The sequence below is a fragment of the Fukomys damarensis genome, unplaced genomic scaffold, assembly GCF_012274545.1.
Source record: "Fukomys damarensis isolate Sample0158 unplaced genomic scaffold, DMR_v1.0_HiC HiC_scaffold_39, whole genome shotgun sequence".
NCBI classification, from domain to species: Eukaryota; Metazoa; Chordata; class Mammalia; order Rodentia; family Bathyergidae; genus Fukomys; species Fukomys damarensis.
In genome coordinates this window covers 102,090,957-102,100,224 of record NW_022900951.1, presented here as the reverse complement: position 1 = coordinate 102,100,224, position 9,268 = coordinate 102,090,957, and positions in this window count along the sequence as shown.

Genomic DNA, 9,268 nt, shown 5'->3' with positions numbered 1-9,268 from the left:
CACTTAAGCAAGACACAAGGACAGACTTCCAGTTTACCAATGGCAAACAGTAGGGCAAATGAGGATGAAAAGGCTGATAGTGAGCCACCAGGAAACCCTGAACTCAAAGCACAGGAAGTAACAAAACAGATCAATCAGGCTCTAGAAAAATTCAAAACAGAAATAATTTCCCAGATAACCATAGAGATAGTGAGCAAAATGGAAGTTGTGATTCGAGGCTCTAGAGCAGAAACGGACAGAAAAATAGATGAGCTCAGGACCATGATATAAGTCATGAAGGCCCAGCATAAGAAAGAAATGGAAAAAATAAACACCCACATAGGAAAGAAATGGAATCCATAAAACAGATTCAAACAGATATCCAGGAGATTAAACTTTCTTCCCATTTCTAAATGTCAGTAATCTTATCACAGTGACTTTGTAGCATAGTTTCAAAATGGGAATGGTTATATCGGCTGCCATGTCTCTGTTGCCTGGAATGGCTTTTGCTCTTCTAGGTCTCTTCTGGTTCCAAATGAATTTTTGGATTATGTTTTCTAGTTCTGTAAAATATCCTGTTGGAATTTCAATCAGCATTATATTGAATCAGTATAGCAGTTCTGGTACTATGGCCATTTTCACTATGTTATTCTTCCTACCCAGGAGCAGGGGATATCTTTCCATTTTCTTATATCTTCTTTGATCTCTATTTTTCAGAATGCTTTAGTTTTCGGTATAGAGGTTGATAAGCATTGACCTCAGAGTTCTGATAAGGTTAAAAATTATGAATCATACCATTAAGGAAGTATTAACTAAATATTCTCAGATAACATTGGGGTCATGGGTCTATCTGCTCCCTTTGGCCTTCCTTAAAATAAGAGATACCCCAAATCATACTGGGTTCTTCCCATATGAGGTCTTGTATGGAAGGCCACCCTGTAATTTGAGAGACTTCATAAAATACTTATCTCAACTGGGCTTATCCAGTATGGAATTACAGATATTAGAATTAAGCAAGGCATTCCAAAATATGCAAGGACAAATTAGAGATAAAGAGGACTTCCCAGTGTTGACCCCTGCTTATCTGATTAAACCAGGAGGCCAAGCTTATGTTAAAAATTCGAAAAAGATTCCATTACAACTCATTTGGGAAGAGCCATATGAGGCACTTATGGTTATCCCCACAGCTCTCTACAGTAAAGTGAGCCTACACAGAAGACTATACAGACTGTGACCCCAAGGGACAATGTAATCGATACCCCATTTCAGAGGCTGGAGAGTCCACAAGCTGCATCTCCAGGAGACAATGCACTTAAAGCTCTCCTCTCACCACCCCGGAAGCTGGTGAATCTACATATGGCTGAAGAATGAGGACTACAATCAAGATATTATGGACTCTTTTGCTATGTCAGACTGTTATGAGTTATTTTGTTTTTGAGCTAATGGTTTAAAAGCCTAAAAATGATAAGTTTGATGAAAATTATGTGACATTTAGATCTGTCAAATGGGATCCAGAAGGATATCCATTAATGGTGATTTTTGTCACAGGGAATATTATGGGGGACCTGGTGTTAACTATGACTGTGGAGGCTATTCTTGGGGACAAACTTATGTAAACAGAGGACCCGAATATACTTATACAATACTGATATGGCCAGAAACACCAGGAATTGTAGTAATTGTACATGGGGTCAATGAAACACACTCAGTATGCTTTTAAGTAACCCCTGTGATAGTATATGGTTGAAAGAACAAACTTACAGGGTATACATAGGATATTCCTCTACCCTAGAACATTGATAACCACTCACTCATGACCCCCAGTGGATTCTCCTGCGATGTACCCCCTACTCAACTACCCATTAGATATAATTGGTAATGGAACTTGTTTTCTAGGTATTCAAAGATCATGCAATGTTTCAGCTGTTGCACTAATATTGTTGATTTATCCTCAACAACACTGTTAATTATTCTGTCCCCAACTGAACTTACTTTCTCTGTAAAAATGGTGCTCTTAAGGTGATTTCAAGGCACTCTGCTGGTTTGTGTGCTTTGGGGATCCTAAATCCCAATTTGTCTGTATATACCCCTTTAGGCATAAGAAAGATACCTTTACAGATTGCTACAACAAATAGTTTGTTAAGAAGGAAAAGCGACCCAGTTTTCCTCCCCATACTGGCAGGATTAGCTATACCAAGCAGTCTCACTCTAAGTGCCAGGGCACTCGGATTAGGGCAACAATGGTTTGTGGCTTTGGGACAAGAAATTAGAAAATACTTAGAAGAAATTCAGGATGTGATACAAGCCTTAGAAACTCAGATTCATTAACTAATATAGTATTACAGAATAGGCAGGCCCTAGATTTGTTCAGGGCTCAGACAGGAGGAACTTGTCTGTTTCTAGGAGAAGAATGCTGCTACTATGCCAACAGATCTGGAATAATAAAGGAATCACTAGATAAACTAAAAGATCACATTAAACTGCTAGGAAAAAAGTTTGGTATCAAGGACTGAACATTTAATCTTGGTTGTAACTTGTCAGGATGGAGAGCCTGGGTCAGCACTCTCACAGGACCAATTATTGTCATACTGCTCATCCTTATATTTGGTCCCTGCATGGTAAAATGGATATTGAGGCTCATACATCAATGATTAACTATTGCTCAGCACTACCAGATGTTGATTATGAATAATAACAATAATGAAAATTGGTATGAGCATAATGAAGGGTAAGGAGTTACCCCCAAAACAAAGGGAGGAATGAAAGGGAAAACTTTAATAGCAAAAACCTAGGAAAGGTCACAATGTAAAATAACTTTGCCCTTTGCTCTGTTTTAACCAGCACTGAAGGCATCTAGTCTCTAAAAAATTTTGTAAATGAAAAGAAACATCATTAGCTTTGTTGACCAGACACCTCCCTTACCCTTGCCTAGAATAGATAAATCTTAAAGGTAACTTCCTCTAACAAAGAATGGCACTGAAACTCAACTGCCTCACTACCATGTTTTGAGTATCAGCAATGTGAACTATGAAAATGCAATGTAACCAACTGAATAAAATCAAGGCTGAAAACCCCTATAAAAGAAGGAGTTGTAACCGAGTGGTGGAGGTCAATCAGGGCACCACTTTTAGGTGTGATTGATCCCCATTGATGGAGTAAACATTTTTTTATTTTACTTCCATTCTACTGCTTCTCTGTGTGTCACTTGCCAATTCATTCCATAACATTTGGGGTATTGGCTGGAAACATAAGCAAGACTCAAAGCCAGACTTCCAGATAGCCTAAGTCAACTGCAAGGGGCAACAAGATGGCACAATCTGATACTCAACCACCTGCACATCCTAAACTGCCAACAAAAGAGGATCTAGAAAAAAATGAAATAAAAAATAATTTCTCAGATAATAGATTGTGCCCACAGTACAAGGCATGAGTAATAAATCTAGAGGAGACACAAATAAAAAACTAGAGGATCTGAGGAACATGATGGAATACCAATATAGGAAACAAATGGAATCCATAAGACAGATACAAATAGATTTCCAGGAGATTAAAAGCTCCATTAAAAGTTTATACAGCAGAATGAGCAAATGTGAAGTCAGAATTTCAGATATAATAGTATTGCAATTAGTGATCAGGAAAATAAAAATTTCTGAAAAATAATAAGAGACCACAAGAAATCAATCCAGCAGCTGCAAGATGATGCAAAAAAGAATATCATAAGACTGATCAGAGTCAATGAAGAAACAGGACACAGTGTAATGGACATAAAAAATATTCACAGAAGTAATAGAAAACTTCACCAGCATGGGAAAGGAATTTGAAATACAGATAAGAGAGGCATATAGGACTCCAACTAGTCATTATAAAAAAAATGCACCTAGGCATATAACAGTGAAAAATCCAGATACCCAAAAGAAGCATAAAATTCTTCAAGCAGAGAAAAGAAACAAATCACATACAAAGGAAAGCCCATCAGAATCACAGCAGACTTCTCAACACAAACCCTCAGGCAAAAAAAATCTTTCAATGATGTATTTCAAGCACTAAAGGAAAACAACTGCCAACCCAGAGTGATGTACCCTACAAAACTATCTTTCAAAATTGATGGCGAAATAAGATACTTTCATGACAAAGAGCACTTGAGGAACTTCAAGAATACAAAACCAGCACTCCAAAAAATTTGAAACAATATCGTAGGAAAAGAAAATGCGGATCACAGCTGAGGAATCCTAGCAGAATGAATCCATTAGCCATGACAAGAAATTAAACGCAAAGAAGAAGAAACCAACAATAACAAAAACGTCATGATAAGGATAAGTCAATACATAACAATTATAAAAATCAATATTAATAATCTTTGTTCACAAATCAAAAGAAATAGAATTGCAGAATGGATCAAGAAGCAAGATTCAACAACATGCTGCATACAAGAAATACACTTAATTTAAAATGAAAATTATAGAATGAAAGTTAAAGCATGGAAAACAATACTTTATGTAATAGGAACCTGAAAAAAGCAGGAGTAGCTATCCTAATTGCAGATCAAATGGATTTCAAACCAACACTGATTAAGAGGGATGAAGAAGACACTACATCCTTGTAAAGGGAATAATCCAAGAGGAAGAGATGACAATCATACATATATATACACCAAATACTAGTAAACCCAAAACAAATAATAATAGATATGAAAAATAAAATAAAAACTAATGCAATAGAAGTGGGTGAACTCAATACCCCACTGTCAAAGAGATCAACTAGACAAAAAAGAAACAATAAAATACTAGAACTCTCTCAAACTCTTGAACAAATGGCCTTAACAGATGTTTACAGAGTGTTCCACCTCACAAAATCAGAATATACATTATTTTCAGGTGCATAGGGGTTGTTCTCAAAAATAATCCATATATTTCATCATAGAAGAGGTTTAAGTAAGTGCAAAGGAATTGAAGTTATCCCCTGTATACTATCGGACTGTAGTGTGATGAAATTGGACATCAATAGGGAAAGAAACAGCACTAATTTCATAAACACAAGGAAATTGAACAACACACTTCTGAATAAATAATGGGTCACATAGGAAATGAAGGAAGAAATCAGAGAGTTTCTATATTTAAATGACAATGTCAGTACAACATATCAGATTGTAAGGGACACAATGAAAGCATTCTAACCAGGGAAATTAATAGCAGTGAATATTCATATTAGGAAAACAGAGCAAGCTCAAATAAACAACCTTATGCTGAATATCAAGTTTCTAGAAAAAGAAGAGCAAGACAAACCCAAAGCTCATACAAGGGAGGAAATTTTAGGATGTGAGGAAAAATCAGTGCAATGCAGACTAAGAGAATGACACCAAAAATTTATAAAGCAAAAAGTCAATTCTTCAAAAGAATAAATAAAATTGACAAACCTTTAACTAAACTTATCAAAAAAAGGAAAGAAAAGGCCCAAATCCATGCATATAGGAATGAAAAGGGTGAGATTACAATGGACCCAGCAGAAATCCAGAGGATCATCAAGACCTGCTTTGGCAACCTACATGCCAATTAGATGGAAAACACAGAAGAATCAGACAGATTCCTAGATACATATGAATTACCAAAGCTGAACAAAAAAGACCGAAAAATTCTAAACAACCCAGTATCAAACAAAAAAATTGAAAATGTAATTAAAATCTTACCAGCTAAGTAAAGACCGGGCCCTGTTGGCCTCCCTGCTGAATACTACAAGACGTTTAGAGAAGAAATATTGCCACTTCTCTCTCTACCTCAATCTAATAAAAGACATCTATGAAAAAACAACAGTCAATATCATACTAAATGGTCAAAAATTGAAATCCTTTACACTAAAATTAGGAACAAGACAAGAATGTCTGCTATCGCCATTCCTATTCAATACGGTTTTGGAAACATAAGCCACAACAATTAGACAAGAGAAAGAAATAAAATGAATAAAGATAGGAAATGAAGAATTTAAAATGACTTTATTTGCAGATGACATGATACTCTATATAGAAGATTCTAAGCAGTTTACCAAAAGTTTCCTACACTTAATAACCAGATTCTGAGAGTAGCTGGATACAATATCAATACACAAAAAGCAGTAGCTTTCCTGTACATGAACAACAGACTCATGGAAAGAGAAACTGCAGAAAAAACTACCTTCACAACAGCCTACAAAAAAATGAAATACCTAAGAATCAACCTAACAAAATAAATAAAAGAACTATGCTCTGAAAATTATAGCACTCTGAAAAAAAAGATGGAAGATGATATCAGAAAATAGAAAGACATCCCTTACTTCTGGGTAGGAAGACCCAATACAGTGAAAATGGCCATATTTCCAAAACTGCTCCAAAGATTGAATGCCATCCGAGTTGAAATTACAAGAGCACATTTCATGGACCTTGAGAAAGCAATCCAAAAATTCATTTGGGACAAGAAGAGACCTAGAATAGCAAATGCCATTCTAGGAAACAGGGACATGGCAGTGGATATCACAATCCCCAACTTGAAACTGTGCTACAAAGCCACTGTGACAAAAACAACATGGTACTGGCAAAAAACAAAACAAAACAAAACAGACTAGAGGATCAATGCAACAGTTTAGAAGATGCAGAAACAATTCCAGACACACTCAGCCACCTCATGTTGGCCAAAGGAGTCCAACACTCTCAGTGGAGGAAAAATAGGCTCTTTAATAAATAGTGCTAGAAAAACTGGGTCCTAACTTGCCAAAAATTAAAAACGAGAACCATATCAGTATGGTTCTAGAATCAGGCACTGTATTAAAATTGAAATGGATCAAAGATCTAAATATTGAAATAGAAATACTAAACCTTCTGGAAAATTGTTTAGGTATTACTTTTGAAGACATAGGCAGAGGAAAAAACCTTTATGAACAAAACCTCAGTTGAATGGGAACTTGCACAAAAAAGCACCTGTGATCTCATCTTATTAAAATCCTTCTGCTCAGCAAGAGAGCCCACCTACAAAGTGAAGAGACAACCCACAACAAAGGATGTAATCCCATCTTATTCAGTGTCATTACTTTCTGGAATTTAAAGGCTCTCCAGAATTATCTTGTATGCTCACAGCTGCAGTCCTAGAATTAGGTGTTTTTCAAAATAATCTTTATATGTTTTGTGACAGAATTAATTTAGAAAGCAAGATCCAAGTATTAGTGGTGTTTTTTACTACTGGGTTGCCATTGCGTGTGTTCTTACCTGTTGCAAAAAACAAATGTATACATCTATGTTAAACCAGAAACACAGAGATAACTCTGTGTCTGTATTGTTCTAAATATGTATTCATACTGATATTTGTAAATCTATTCCATCATTTTGTGAACAATAACCTCCTCCATATGCTTATCCATAATCTCAATCTGCAACTTGGGTTCCAATATCAACCATCAATTGCCTTAATTGTTCAGTTATTGTGTGTGTATTACTACAAGGATGTATGTTTCAGAATTTTTTATGCATACCATCATGAGAACGCCACTGAATTAATTACTGTGATTAGGTACATTTCCTTTTTAATTTAGTCTTACAGGACTTATTTCAAATTTCCTCCATTTAGCATATTATTCTAATTCTTTCAGCAGGGTTGTTCATACATTTGTAATAACAGTTGAATTCTTCAGTTATAGTGTGTTCTTTCCGGGGTGCCTTCTACATCCTAATTTAAGTATTTAAATACATTAAAGTTTCATCAATGTGCTAGGAAGTTCTACAGGCTTTAAACAACACTTGGAGCCACATATCAGTCATCACTGTGGGATAAAGAATAGTTTCATTGCACTATTGCTTAACTTTCTTGAACATATAGAATATAATTTTAATTATTTATTTATTTATTTTTGGTTTTTTGAGACAGGGTCTCACTATGTAGTTGAGACTGACCTGGAATTCACTATGTAGCCCAGGCTGGTCTCGAACTCACAGCAATCCTCCTGCGTCAGCCTCACAAGTGCTGGGATTACAGGTGTGCACCACCACACCCGGCTAGAAAATAATTTTAATGTATATATTCCATTCAAGTATTTTTCATGAAATAATATTTTATCTTTACAGTATTTGAATACTTTTAAAAATAGCATTGCTTAATATCAATAATGACATTAATAAGTTGAAATGCTTCAAATAACTCAAATCTCATTGCACATAAAAATAATATTGAGAGTTTTTAAAAGAATTTTTTGCTCTTACTGGAGGCCAGTTAATTCAGAATCCCTGGAGCTGGGCTCCAGTTTTCACTATTTTTCAAAAGTTCTCAAAGTGTTTTTAATGTACAGCCAATGCTGCACTGTGTCATAATTTTTCAAAGTGATCCTTTAAAATCTTAATATAAATAGTGACATTGATGGAGGATATGATATATAGTACTTCCACGGATACAATTTAATGAAAATTATCTGCTTGGATCACTGTTCTGTGAAATACAGTTTAAAAAACACTACAGTGGAGAGAATATCATTCGAAACAGGACAGAGATAAAAATGTTTTCAGTTGCCATCATTATTTAATATTCTGGAAGTTCTGCCCACTATAATCCCATAAAATGAGGTTCATTGGAGAAAAAGAAACTGTTATCTATAAGAAGACTCCCAAAAACTAAATAGTTAAGGATTAACTATTATTAGGAAAGTTCTGTAAACTGACTGATACAGAATTAACATGCTCAAAAAGAAAATATTGTCTTTCACTTGTGGCAGGGTTCCTCAATCTCAACAAGATCAGCGTTTTCATTTAGGTAATTATTTGTTACAGGTTATTTTCCTGTGGATTGAAGCATATTTAGTGGCATCCCTGCCCTCTACACATTAGAAATCAGCAGCACCTTCATATACAATGATGATAAGAAAAATGTCTTCAGATACTTTCAACATTCTTTATGGCAAAAATATCACTTTAATTAATTACTACTAACATGTAACAATGCTATTCATGCTACTAAAAGAATACCTCCCCATAAAAACCGATAAAAGATTTTAAAGTAGTTACAGATAAATATGGCAAAAAAGTTCAAGATCTGTATGAAGAAAACAATATAATTATTAGAAAGATATAAAAGAAGATGTACATATATGAAAAGGTATACTGCAGTCTTAATTTGAAAAATTAAATTATAACAGATGAATCATTTCCCAAATTAATTTATGAATATAAGGTAATTTTAAACTATACCTCAAGGAATATCTATGTAAAATTATTCTTTTCATATGTAATAAATATGATATTTGTGCTATTGTTTTATAGATTAATTGAAAGAATGCATATACC